This window comes from Neomonachus schauinslandi, chromosome 4 (assembly GCF_002201575.2).
Source record: "Neomonachus schauinslandi chromosome 4, ASM220157v2, whole genome shotgun sequence".
Classification (NCBI taxonomy): domain Eukaryota; kingdom Metazoa; phylum Chordata; class Mammalia; order Carnivora; family Phocidae; genus Neomonachus; species Neomonachus schauinslandi.
Window position 1 is genome coordinate 165,021,968 of NC_058406.1, and position 14,000 is coordinate 165,035,967.

General features: G+C 37.6%; 1 pseudogene; it reads left to right on the forward strand.

The window, feature by feature from the left end:
• The first annotated feature begins 2,644 nt into the window (after positions 1-2,644).
• LOC110579168 lies at positions 2,645-13,781 on the forward strand (annotated as a pseudogene).
• Positions 13,782-14,000: the final 219 nt, after the last annotated feature.

Consider the following 14,000-nt stretch of genomic DNA (forward strand, 5'->3'; position numbering starts at 1 on the left):
TAGTGGTGCTATCTTCACTCTCCCATAGTTGCTGATCCCAAGTACACTTCCTAATAAACTTCTCAGTGTCTCTGTCCTGGGAACCTGGACTACAACACAAACCGTGTCTAATAAATGCAACTCAACAACATTCACAGAAGTGAATTGAATCACCCTTAATTGAACTTGGAGTTAGAAAAAAGCCCTCCAGGAACTCATAGTTTTAATGAAGAAACAGATATGTAAACACATAGCTATCATATAATGAGGAAAGAGCTAGAAAAGAGATGAACTAATCACTACCCCATTTTAATTATTACCTATGGAAGCACTATCGACTGCCCCATATATGATGTGTCAGTTAAAGCCATAGTACAAGTTCTGGCTAATGAAATGAAAGCAGAAATGACATGTTCCAGGTCTAGGTAGAAGCAATTTTGAAGTAGAGGTTCATTTCCCACCTCTCTTTCTCTGTAACGGCAAATTGGAAGGCCCAAATTGAGATTTTGGCATTATGAGATAGAAGTAGCCTGATCATTGGAGTCACCAGCACTGCCTCACGGTGGCCTTTTGGTAGAAGGAAAAACAGAAAACTCTCTGATGTGTAAAGCCTCAGGTTCAGCGAATTTGATAGTGTAGCATAACCTAGCCCATTCCGAATAACACATGGCTGTTTATCTGTGCCCATTTGACAAGGAAGATAAGAATTAGAGGAAATTTCCCAGATCTATGATAATTAAACTGAGCACTGAATACTTGGTAATTCGTTTCTATGTGAGGAAAAGTTTTTTTGTTTTTGTTTTTTTTTTCTTTAGAAAGAGGAAATAGACCGAAGACCTAATCAGAACTGGTGGGTCAGGAAGCAACAAGTTGCCATGAGTTTTTAAGAGTTTGAACTCTTAACCCAGGCTGGAAGACTTCCATCTGTCAAAACTGTGAAAATGTATGCAGTTTTTGTGCGTAGGCACACTTTTCTGGAATAAGTAAGCAGAGCTTAGAGCACAGTTTAGGTGAAATCCAAAGGCAAGGAAGGGGGGGGGGGGGGGGGAGAGAGAAAAATGGCTGAAATGAGGCCAGGAGGCTGAAATTTATAAGGGACTTCACAAGTCCACTAAAGGAGTTTGGATTTATTTTAACCTCAGCAGTTTATTAAACTGAAGGTAGTACTGTGCAATTTCTTCTTACCCAATTCATTTTCTTAATTTACTGATCAGTCCAAAGTAGGGAAAATATCTCCTAGGACTCTTAGGACAAAGTCTAATTTTAACTTGGACCTTGAGGCTCTCTAGGATCTGGGTCTTGCTAACTTCTCCAATTACAGTAGTTGGTGCCTGAACCTTAAAGATGTACTAAATGAATTTGAATACTTACTCTACCAATAGCTGGCTGTGCATCACTGTCATTATCTGCAAAATAAGGATAATACTACTACTTACTTGGAAAGTTTGTAAGGAAAATTAAATGAACAAATCAATGTAAACTATTTGTATTTTAAAAAGTGCTTGCCACATAGTACAATCTCAAAATGTTGAGTGTTTTCTATGCTGATCCCTCCCCCAACCATCCAGTCTCTGGGATAATGCCTATTCATCCTTCAGATTCATAGGGTGGATGTTACTTTCTTCCCAGAAGGTTACAGTGGTCCTCCAAAACTAAGTTAGGTGATTGCCCGTGCCTTTCCACAATACCTTAGACTTTTGAACAGACTGTCCTATAATGTAATCATATCTTTACTTATGTATATCTGTACACGAACTCTGAGAAAAGGGACATTACTGAAGAATTTTTAGTAGAGGAATGACAGGGTATGCATGTATCTAAGGAATCAGTCTGGCTGCTATACTGAGAGTAGATTCCCTGGGAGTAAGTCCCTAGAGCTGGCATGACCTGTCAGGAAGCAGCTGCAGAGATCTAGGTGAGAGACAATGAAGACGTGGACCGGGGTAGCTGTGGTGGTAATTGTGATATATGGTTGGCTTCTGGATATATTTTGAAAGTGAAGCCACAGTTTTCTGATGGATTGGATGTGCTAGGTGAGAGAAATAGGAGTCAAAAGCAATTCCGTGTTTTTATCCTGGACATCTGGAAGGATGGAGTTGCCATCTACTGATATAGGGAAGACTATGGTGGAACAGCTTTTTGGAAAAAGAAAAAACCAGAAATAAGAGCTTAGTTATAGACTGTTGTATCTGGGACATTTATTAGACATTCAGCTGGAGATGATGGGTAGTCAGTTAGATATGTGAGAATGGATTTCAATAGAGAAGTACCTGGGAGATGTAAATTTGAGGGAAGTTATCACTACATAGATGATCTTTAAAGTTTTCAGATCAGATGAGTGAGTGTAGGACACAAGAGGACCAAAGCCCAAGCATTGTAGACCTCTGACATTTAAGAGGTCAGGGAGACAGAGAATGATCTAGACTGTAATAGAGCAATAAGCAAGGGGAGGAAACAGCACATGGTGGTCTCAAAATCAAGTAAAGAGAGAATTTTGAGGAAGAGCCTGTTTCTTTCTTTCTTTCTTCTTCTTTTTTTTTAAGATGGGAGAATCAGGGATGACCCAATAAAGAGCAAGGATTGATGATGTCAGAAAGAGGGTGAGAGTTGTTGCAGTGCTTTCCATGGGTAGGCAAGAGAAGATAAACTCTGACACATAAGTGGCATGGCTGAATTTAGGCAGGAGTATGGGAAGTTCACCTCTGGTGATAAAACAGGAAAGCCCAATCACGGATATGAGGCTGGCAGGTGGGAAAAGTTGGCGGCGGGGGGGAAGGGGGCACAGGGGGGTGGAATCTGAAGTTTCCCCTCCTTCTTTCTTTCAGGTTTTTAGTCATCAGCCGAGCCTCAGTTTCACACTATATAAAACTAAGATATTAGATTCAGCATATTTCCGTGATTCTGTAAATGGGTAATAATTTCAAAAGCACACACTCAAAAAGATTCAAGAGCTCACTATCAACTCTGCATATTTGATTAGCAGGAATGAGCTTATAAAGCACAGTTATTACTATTATTATATTCTGAGAAAAAGAAAAATGTCCCATATTTTATTATATTTTGCTAGCATGATATACCCACAGTTTCTGGCACATTTATGATTTCTAGAGGAACAAGTGCAGAAACTGTCTTGGAGACTGACATAGCCCATCTGCTTTAAAAGAGCTTGTATATAAAATGCCATATTTTCTCTGAACATCCTCTTACACTGAAGCAGATTTTAAAAGTTAGTAGTATTAAGAAATGATCTTTTGAAGTATTCACCTATGTAGAATCATGAGAAGCTTTCTTTAAACAAAATTAGTTTGATTGTAGAAAGCTGGTTAGTTCAAATTTTCTCCCCTAATGCAGGATCATTAGTGCTTAGCTAATGACGCATACCTATTTTGCCTTTAATAATGAGCTAAAAAGTTAATTTATAGTAACACAAGAAAATAGAAAGGAATGCAACCTCTATTCCAAGAGGATATGCTTTCCATTTCAAAATGCTGGTGTTCCAGACACAGGCTCCAATTAGGAACTGAAGCAACTAGAGACAAATACAAGGGATTTTCAAAAATTATCATACAAGTATAGTGTATGAGGAAAAAAACTGCTGCTTTAAAATGTAATGGGTTTTTGTAGTTGTTGAAATTTTGATATTCAGTGTTTTTAATATTCCAGGTAAAAGAGTCTCATGACTTCTATGCAGATGAACTGTCTGCATTTCAATTTAAAGTAATGATGTGAGCAATTTCACTTCATTACTTCCAGCTCCAATATGTTCATAGTGTCCATGTTAATGTCTACCAACAAAACACGAAAAGAACAAAGGCTTCTAATTTGTGTAATGGGCTTGAGTGAGATGGTAGCTTTCACCTCATGGATGAACACACTAAGTGAAAAAAAAAAATTGGAACCCAGAGTCATATGGTATGTCAACATCACATGCCATTCTCAAGCAAATATACTGAAGAGAAGTAAAATCCTTTTCATTATACAAAGAGTGTCTTGTCAATATGCAGTTACTAGGAAAACCCATTCATGTTGCATATTTGCTATGTCAATAGGTCACATATTTCTATCTTACTGAGTCTCACTATTTTTTCATATGAATATACTGTGCAGAAGCACAGTAAAGTTGAAATTTCTAATCTTTCAAATCCAATTTGTGGTCCTTTTCTAAATAATACCAACTGAATCTGCTCAGGCTAAATGCTATAATGAGTTGTGTGAAGGGAGCTAAGTAGACCAAATGCCTGCAATTGGTAGAGTAGTATATAGATTCATACAGTGTAATCTGCTAAGGCATTTTACTAAGTATTGGGTACAGTTTTCAGGCACTTCAAAGCTTAACACCCAAATGTGCATTCCAGCAGATAAACAAAACACAGATGACTGCCCATCTTGTCTTCTGATCTCACTGTGTATTTTTTCCATGATGATAAGTCAGCTATTTGAATTTGTAGTATATTTGTATTTGTTCTTTTCTATCAAAAGTATGTTCTCTTTCCAGATTCAGAAATTGCAGCATGTATTGTAAATTACTTTAAAACAGGATGATTCAAGGTTTGTTGTAGGTAATTCCAGCCATCACCTAAAACATAGCAAGTATATCTGAATATAATAACAACAGCAAGATGATAGAAAGCTGGTTCAGGCAAGTATTTCTTTCAGTAACTTTCATGCTAACCAGATCATGTTTCCAAATATTTCCTTTGTTTGAAGAATGTAATAGACATGACTTAAATATTTTGTATACCATATTAAATAAGTTGTGTCTTTATGAACACACATACAAAGATATAAAAGGGAAAGTTCTGTCTAAGCCTACAGTCGTTTTTTTTTTTTTTAAGATTTTATTTATTTACTTGAGAGAGAGAAAGCATGAGGGGGCAGGGTCAGAGGGAGAGGGAGAAGCAGACTCCCCACTGAGCAGTGAGCCGGATGCGGGGCTCAATCCCAGGACCCTGAGATCATGACCTGAGCTGAAGGCAGATACTTAAGCAACTGAGTCACCCAGGGCCCCTAAGCCCATAGTCTTAAATTGCATAGTTAAATTAGATTCATTGGGCATTGCCTATTTATTTATTTATTTGAGAACACCAGCACATGAGTGGGGGCAGGCAGAGGGAGAGGGAGAATCTCAAGCAGGCTCCAGGCCCAGCACAGAGGTCAATGTGGGGCTCAATCCCACAATTCCAAGATCATGACCTGAGCTGAAATCAGAGTCTGATGCTCTACTAACTGGGCCACTCAGGAGCCCCAAGGCACTGCCTATTTAAAACCAATACTGACTGAGATTTCATTTTTTTTTGATGGATGCATAATATTCCATTATATGAAATCTTACCATTTGCAACAATGTGATGGAACTAGAGGGTGTTACGCTAAGTGAAATAAGTCAATCAGAGAAAGACAATTAACATATGATCTCACCGATATATGGAATTTGAGAAACAAGGCAAAGGATCATAGGGGAAGGGAGGGGAAAATGAAACAAGATGAAACCAGAGAGGGAAACAAAACAAAGAGACTCTTAATCTCAGGAAACAAACTGAGGGTTGCTGGAGTGGAGGGGGTTGGGAGGGATGGGGTGGCTGGGTGATGGACACTGGGGAGGGTATGTGCTATGGTGAGCACTGTGGATTGTGTAAGACTGTTGAATCACAGACCTGTACCCCTGAAACAAATAATACATTATATGTTAATAATAAAAAATAAATAAATAAATAAAACCAATACTGTCCTTTAAATCCTTAAATAGTATGTGTGTACTTGGAAACAGATAATCGGATAAGTTGCTGGTGGTGGTGTTTCTATAGGATGTCAGAACATCTGCATATAAGTGAAAAAAAATTGGTGAATATGTCAAACTATTTCTCCACTCGACTCATGCAATCACTATTTCATTTTCAGATTCATTCATTCATTCAAACAACATTTATTGAGTGATTATCATTCTCCATGACTAAAACTAGAGAGTGCAACAAAATAAAGTCTGGCTTCATGGAGTTTACATGAAAGGAGACTGGAGGAAGACAGCACAAAGTTTCAATATCAAAGGTATTTATGATTGCAATGGGCATTAACCAAAACACTAAGTTAGTGTTTGAGTGGTATAACTGGCAAAATCACAAATCATCCTTTTGTATACACTAACACAGAAAGCTAATGATTTGATCAGTACATTTTACTTTTTAGTAAGGCTTCCTTTTTAAATATATTATGTAAAAGTATTTTTAAAACTAAAACACACAAAGAGCTCTACAGTTCAATAATAAGTAAACACGCAGCGCAGAAGGGGGAAATGGGCAAAATATCTGAATTGACATTTTATCAAAAGAAGATACATAAATGGCAAATAAGCATATGAGAAGATTTGCAGTATTATTTGTCATTATAAGTGAAAACTTATTTTATTTCTTTTTAAATATTTTATTTATTTGACAGAGAGAAAGAAAGAGAGGGAGGGAACACAAGCAGGGGGCGTGGGAGAGGGAGAAGCAGGCTTCCCGCGGAGCAGGGAGCCCGATGCGGGGCTTGATCCTGGGACTCCAGGATCATGACCTAAGCTGAAGGCAGACGCTCAACGACTGAGCCACCCAGGTGCCCCTAGATATGAAAATTTCAACAAGATACAAGTACACCCCTATCTGAATGGCTAAAATCTAAGAAAAAGTGACTATGCCAATTGCTGGTGAAGAGGTAGAGCAACAGAAACTCTCACTGAGTGAATGCACAATGGTACAGTCACTTTGGAAGACAGGCAGCTTTTTACACGTTGAACATAGTCTTACTGTGCAATCTGGCAAACTGCAACACTAGGTATTTATCAAAGTGATTTGAAAACCTCTATCCACATAAGAGCCTGCATGAGGATACTGAGAGCAGTTTTATTCATAACCACAAAAAAACTGGACAATCAAGATGTCCTTGAAGAGGTGAGTGGATAAACAAATTTGTATATCCTGACAACGGAATATTTTTCTGTGATAAGTAAGGAATGACCCATCTAGTCATTTAAAAATATGGATAATCTTAAATGTATATTGCTAAGTGAAAGAAGCCAGTCTGAGAAGGCTACATATGATTCTACATGATATTCTGTCAAGGCCAAATTAGAAATATGATAAAAAAGATCAGTGTTGCAAGGCATTCAGTAAGTGGAGAGAAACTTGACCACGTAAGGCACAAGGGATTTTTGTCAAGGCAATAAAACCATTCTGTATGATCCTGTATCCATTTGTCGAAATCTGGAGATCTTTACAGCACAAAGAGTGAACCTTAATGTATGCAAATTAAAAACATATAATTGAGGAGGTTGGGGGATTCAAAAATAGAATGCAGAATGTGGCAAGATAAACCAACTGTATTACAAATGAATGAAATGATCTCTTTGAAGGGTGTGATACAAAAAGGTCCTGACCTAAATAACTTCAGAACTGAGTGGAATAAAACTCAAGTGGCTAAATCTGTGTCCCAATGGAGTATGAGTTTCAAAATTCTGAAAACACTACAAATGTATATTGGAACTAAACCATGAAGTAGACGGACGACAGATAGCGGGAGCCAGGTTTTTCACTGTTGTGAGTGGGGAGGGAGTTACACATATATGAGGGGAGAAGGCTGGAATGATCCCTTTGGTGATGGATTAGAGTTGGAGGCATCAGTGTGAAATACATGTTTAACTTTAGATACAGATGGCTACATATGGAATATTTATAAATGTGTGTACATACACAGGTTATAATGCTCCCATATATTATGTTGCTCTATCAACTGAGAGGGCCTTGTACCAAGAATATCTCAGTAGTAAGGAGCACACCTATTGCTCAGATCTTAGTTTCTAATACCATTCTCAAACAAAAGGAACCAAGGATCCTTGGAGAAACAACTGCTTCTAGGACTGATATAGGAAGTATTCAAGTATTTGTATGACCAGAACTTAAGGTAAGTACTCAAAATTTTTTTCTCTTAATTAATAAAGCTGTGTCAAAGGGATAGAGCCTTGTAAAAGAGTTCTCAATGGCCAGAGCTGGAAAAATTTGAGCAACAATATAAATAAAATAATATTGGATTATAAATTGAAGTATTAAATAAATAATAATAAATAATACATAAACAATAACCAAGAGTCCATGATGATATGTCACTGAATAAATAAACAAAAGGGAGAATAGACAAATATTCCTTATAGAATAATTCCAAATAATTTATGTAGGTACCCCATCCTTAAGAAGTAGAATATGACTTGGCTCTCCTTATATGTGGGCTACAAATAGTAACTTCCTTCCAAAGAGTAAAATATGGAAAGGAGGAAATAAAAACTTAAAAATGGAGAAATCTGACAAATACTATCCCAGCCAGGTGATCAAGATGACAGTAGTGATTTTAGATTGATAGTGTGTTCCTTTGATATGGTCTGATGAGAATGGCACCTTATCTCTGTGGTTTTCCTCCCCAAATCCCCTAACTATAGTCTAATTGTAAGGAAAACATTAGACCAATTCCAAAAGGGGGTACACTACAAAATACCTGATCAGTACTCCTCAAAACTGTCAAGGTCATCAAAAACAAAGAAAGTCTGAATGACTGTCATAGTCAAGAGGACCCTAAGGATAATATGACAGATACATGTGATGCAATATTCTGGATAGGCTCCTGGAACAGAAAAAGGACGTTAGGTAAAAACTAAGGAAATCAGAGTAAAGTACGGTCTTCAGTTAACAATAATAAAAAAATTTTTTTTCCACTTTACTTTCAACGGACTCATCTCTACCCTTCCCTCTCTCATCTCTCTTGCGTCACAAGAATACAAATAGCTGTATAATCACAGATACCAGAACTCCCAGGGAACTGAGATTTTTCAGGAAATTGATTATTCTTCAGAGGATGAGTTCTTAATGATAATACTAAAAAAATTCCCTACCCTTTCAACATGATTTAATCTTCTCTTGATGGTTCAGAGGCTTTAGGGATAACAATTGTTGAATGACTTACAAGAACTCTTTTAGGGCCCATTATCCTAACTCCAAATACTTCTAAGAAGGAGGCAACATCCCTTTTTAAAAAGCACGTATACATAACAGTGTGCCTGGGTGGCTTAGTCGGATAAGTGTCTGACTCTCGATCTCAGCTCAGGTCATGATCTCAGGGTCACAGGATCAAACCCCACATCAGGCTCAGTTCTGGGCGCAGAGCCTGCTTAAGATTCTCTCTTTCCCTTTCCCTCTGCCCCTCCCCCTCCATTTGCGCGCCCACTCTTTCTCTTAAAAAAAGAAAACTACACCTAAGCAAAGGTACTATTCTCTTCCGTGAGCACTGAATTTGATGTGTCGTTAGCTTAGCACAGTCTCTTCTATTTGGTTTCATATTATGATTCCTTCTCACTCTTGGGCTCTGTGTGTAACTACCTGGCCTTCCCTGAAAATTCCTATGATGCTGCGTCTTACAACTGCTCCTTGCCTCTATGTGTTGCAAACACAGCAGGGGACATAAAGTCTCAGGCCCTTGGGATACCCCAGTGGAAGGCTTGGTAACTCCAGACCCCCACCTGTCCTGGAAAGGGCAGTATCTATACCTCTGCACTGGCTGTTTTTTCTTTCCGGGAAGATTTCATTTAAGATAACCTACATGGCATGGTCCCTGCTCAAATACTTCTTGATGACTTTATATAAAATAACATCACCTACTGACTGTCTAACCCCTTTCCCTGATCTATTTTTTAAAGCACTTATTGCCACCGAATTCACATACTCACTTGTTTACTTGCTTATTGTCTGTCTTCCCCATTTCAATGAAGTTCAGTGGAGGCAGAAACCATTGCATTCCTGTTCCTTGCTCTAAACCCCATGCTAACAGAAGTGCCCCGTCAGTGAATATTGATTGAATAAATGAAGATTTAACTTTCTAGGGTCAGGGTGTTCCTGTATGTTTCTGAAAAATTTTTGGAAATCTCTTCGCCTAATCAACTTCCTCTACTCTCACAGTAGTTACAATCATTGATAAATAAATAATAAACCCTGACTGAGGGTCTGTAATGATCTCAGATGAGGAAGTATCTGAACTGTGTGCAAGGACTTTATGACATCAATGCTGGCCACTCAGAGGCCTTAAAGTTTCCTTGGCCATATTCTGGAGATTTTATGTAAAGCTGCCAAATTGTTATGCTATGAATACAATAGTTAACTGTTACTTTAATTTAATCCTGAACAAAACCTGTGTAGTACAGGAAGTATTCTTGGGGAAAAAAAAATGCAATACATTCCCAAACCAAAGAGATGCTATTTAAAATTTTTAAGTATTACTTAAAAAAAAAAAAAATCACACATCCATGCCTCTCCTCTTTAGAGAGCGTAACCAAGAGAGGATTAGATTAATATTGACAAATGCCACTAATTTTATTTCCTGCAAACATTTTCAAATCATGAGTAATATGCTGCTATCTACAGAAACCACAAGATAACAGATTTTTTTTCTCAAGGCCACATTGCCCCTACAAAAATAGTTTTAACAGGCTAAACTGTCATTCAATTTAGAGTAGTGCAAAATGCATTTCCCTTTGGCAATAAGCAATTTTTTCATTAATAGCCAAGACTGATCACTGTGAAGTTCCTTTATCTTTTTATACAGTGCTGTGCAGCTCAAGGTAGTATCACAAGGTCAGAATGAATATAAAACCCATCTTTATTCAAAATACATTAACAAAGACAGTAGGAACATTCTGTGCATAGCCCAACAATGAAACACACCAAAATGTCAGAACTGCTTTAGTTATGTGAGAGTACCAATTGTTCTTAACACAAATCAAATGTGTAACAAAAGAAATAAAATTACTTTTAGCTTCTTCACACACCTACTTATCTTACAAAATTTAAATTTTCAGGGGGCTTGAACTCCCAGTTTTATCCTCTCTTCTTTCCTGTCTAGGTTTGAAGATGGTTTTTCTCACATCTTTCCTTTTGGAAGGGCCCCCATTTGGCCATTCTCGTGAATGTTACTCCATTCTCATGACAGTGGGTCACATTAACAGTGAATATTTCCTTAGCTGAATTCCTGCTGGTTGGATTGTCTCGTTCTATTTATAATGGAAAAATGACAATAAAAAAATAAAATGTATCCAGGCAGCATCCTCTTTAACTTCAGCTGCTCAGTCTCTCCTATGGGGACGAAGTGACCCAGGATGACAGTGTTTCTATTGATTAATTACTTGTAGGGGTCATCTTTACATAGTCAGATTTGGAATGGGGGTCTCATGAACTCAAAGAATGTTTATAAGCATGCTAACAGTATAAATTCCAGCTCACACAGAAAGGAGAGTAGAAAATGAAGTAAAGTGGTCATATAGAAATACACATTAGCACAAAAATATGAAATGCACATAACTAGGGTTAATATCTGAAGCAGAATTACACTAAGAAAATTAATTTTTATTTAGGACTTGTTGTCCACTATCACAGAAGTAGTTTACTGTCCATACAAATTTATGCTACATTGCCATGTTGATTGAGAGACAGTGGCCCAGACAGGGACCATTATTAGTAGGCTGCCCCTCCCCTTGTACCATATTCCCAAAGATATGGTGGTCAACAATGGAAAAAGAAATAATATAGATCTTCTAAGAAGGTTTTAAGGAGCAGGTGGAGCTTCTGTTCACTGGTATATATAGACACACCTCATTTTATTGTGCTTTGTAGATGCTGTTTTTTGGTTTTAATAAATTGAAGGTTTGTGGCAACCCTGCATTGAACAAGTCTGTTGGAACCATTTCTCTACCGAGATTTACTCATGTCTCTATGTCACATTTTGGTAATTCTTGCTACATTTCCAGCTTTTTCATCATTATTATATTTGTTGTAGTGATCTATGATTGGGATCTTTGATGTTACCATTGTAATTGTTTTGAGGTACCCCGAACTGCCTCCGTTATAAGACGGCAAACCTAATCAGATAAATGTTATATGTCTTCTGACGGCTCCACTTGCCGACCATTCCCCTCTCTCTCTCCCTCTCCTTAGGCCTCCCTATTCTGTGAGACATAACAATATTGAAATTAGTCCAATTAATAACCCAATAACAGTCTCTAAGTGTTCAAGTGAAAGGAAGAGTTACATATCTCTCATTTTAAACCAAAAGCTAGAAATGATTAAACTTAGTGAAGAAGGCATATCAAAAACCAAGATAGGCTGAAAGCTAGACCTCTTACACCAAACAGCCAAGTTGTGAATGCAAAAGTTCTTGAAGGAAATTAAAAGTGCTAATCCAGTAAACATACAAATGATAAGATAGTGAAACATCTTTATTGCTGATATGGAGAAAGTTTTAGAGGTCTAGATCGAAGATCAAAACAGCTACAACATTCCCTGAAGCCTAACCTTAATCTAGAACAAGGCCCTAACTCTCTTCAGTTCAGTGAAGGCTGAGAGTGGTGAGGAAGCTACAGGAGAAAAGTTGGAAGCTAGTAAAGGCTGGCTCGTGAGACTTAAGGAAAGAAGTCATCTCCGCAACATAAAAGTGCAAAGTGAAGCTGCAAGTGCTGATATAGAAGCTGCAGCAAGTTATTCAGAAGATCTAGCTAAGCTCATTCATGAAGGTGGCTACATAAACAATAATTTTCAATGTAGACAAAACACCCTTATGTTAGAAGAAGATGCCACCTGGGCCTTTCATAGCTAGGGAGGAGAAGTCAATGCCTGGATTCAAAGCCTCAAAGGACAGGCGGACTGTTTTGTTAGGGGCTAATGCAGCTGATGACTTGAACTTGAAGCCAATGCTCATTTACCTACCATTCCAAAAGTCCTAGGGATCTCAAGAATTATGCTAAATCCCTCTTCCTGTGCTCTATAAATGGAAAACAAAACCTGTGTGACAGCACATCTGTTTACAGCATGGTTGACTGAATATTTTAAGCCCATTGTTGAGACCCGCTGCTCAGGAAAAAGATTCCTTTCAAAATATTACCACTTGTTGACAATTCACCTGGTCACCCAAGAGCTCTGATGGAGATGTACAATGAGATTAATGTTGGTTTCATTCCTGCTAAGATAACAAACCATTCTACAGCTCATAAATCAAGGAGTAGTTTCAATTTTCAAGTCTTATTATTTAAAAAAATATATTTCATAAGGCTATAGCTGCCATAGATAGTGATTCCTCTGATGAATCTGGGCAAAATACATTGAAAACCTTCTGGAAAATGTTCATCATGCTAGATGACATTAAAAACATTTATGATTCATAAGAAATCAAAATATCAACATTAACTCCATTTCAAAGGAATTTGGAAGAAGTTGATTCCAAATCTCGTGGATGATTTTGACTCTGACCAGACTTCAGTGGAAGAAGTAACTGGGGATGTGGTAGAAATAGCAAGAGAACTAGAACTGGAAGAGGAGTCCGAAGATGAGATCAAATTGCCACTATCTTGTTATAAAACCTCAATGGGTGAGGAGTTGCTTTTTAAGTATGAGCAAAGAAAGTGGTTTCTTGAGGTGGGATCTACTCCTGGTGACTATGCTGTGAAGATTGTAGAGATGACAACAAAGGATTTAGAGTATTATATAAACATAGTTGATAAACCAGCAGCGGAGTTTGAGAGCACTGACTCCAATTTTGAAACAGCTTCTACTGTGGGTATAATGCTTTTAAACAAAATCACATGCTACAGAGAAATCATTCATGACAGGAAGAGTCAATTGACATGGCAATCTTCATTGTTGTCTTATTGTAAGAAAATGCCACAGTCACCTCAACCTTCAGCCACCACCACCCTGATCAGTCAGCAGCTGTCTATATTAAGACAAGACCCTCCACCAGCAAAAAGATTTGACTCACTGAAAGCTCAGAAGATGATTAGCATTTTTTAGCAATAAGGTATTTTTAATTAAGATTTTTAATTAAGATATAGACTGCAGTATAGCATAAACACAACTTTCATATACACTGGAAAACTGAAAAATTCATTTGACTTGCTTTATTATGATATTTGCTTTATTGTGGTGGTCTAGTACTGAACCTGCAATATCCTCAAGATATGCCCG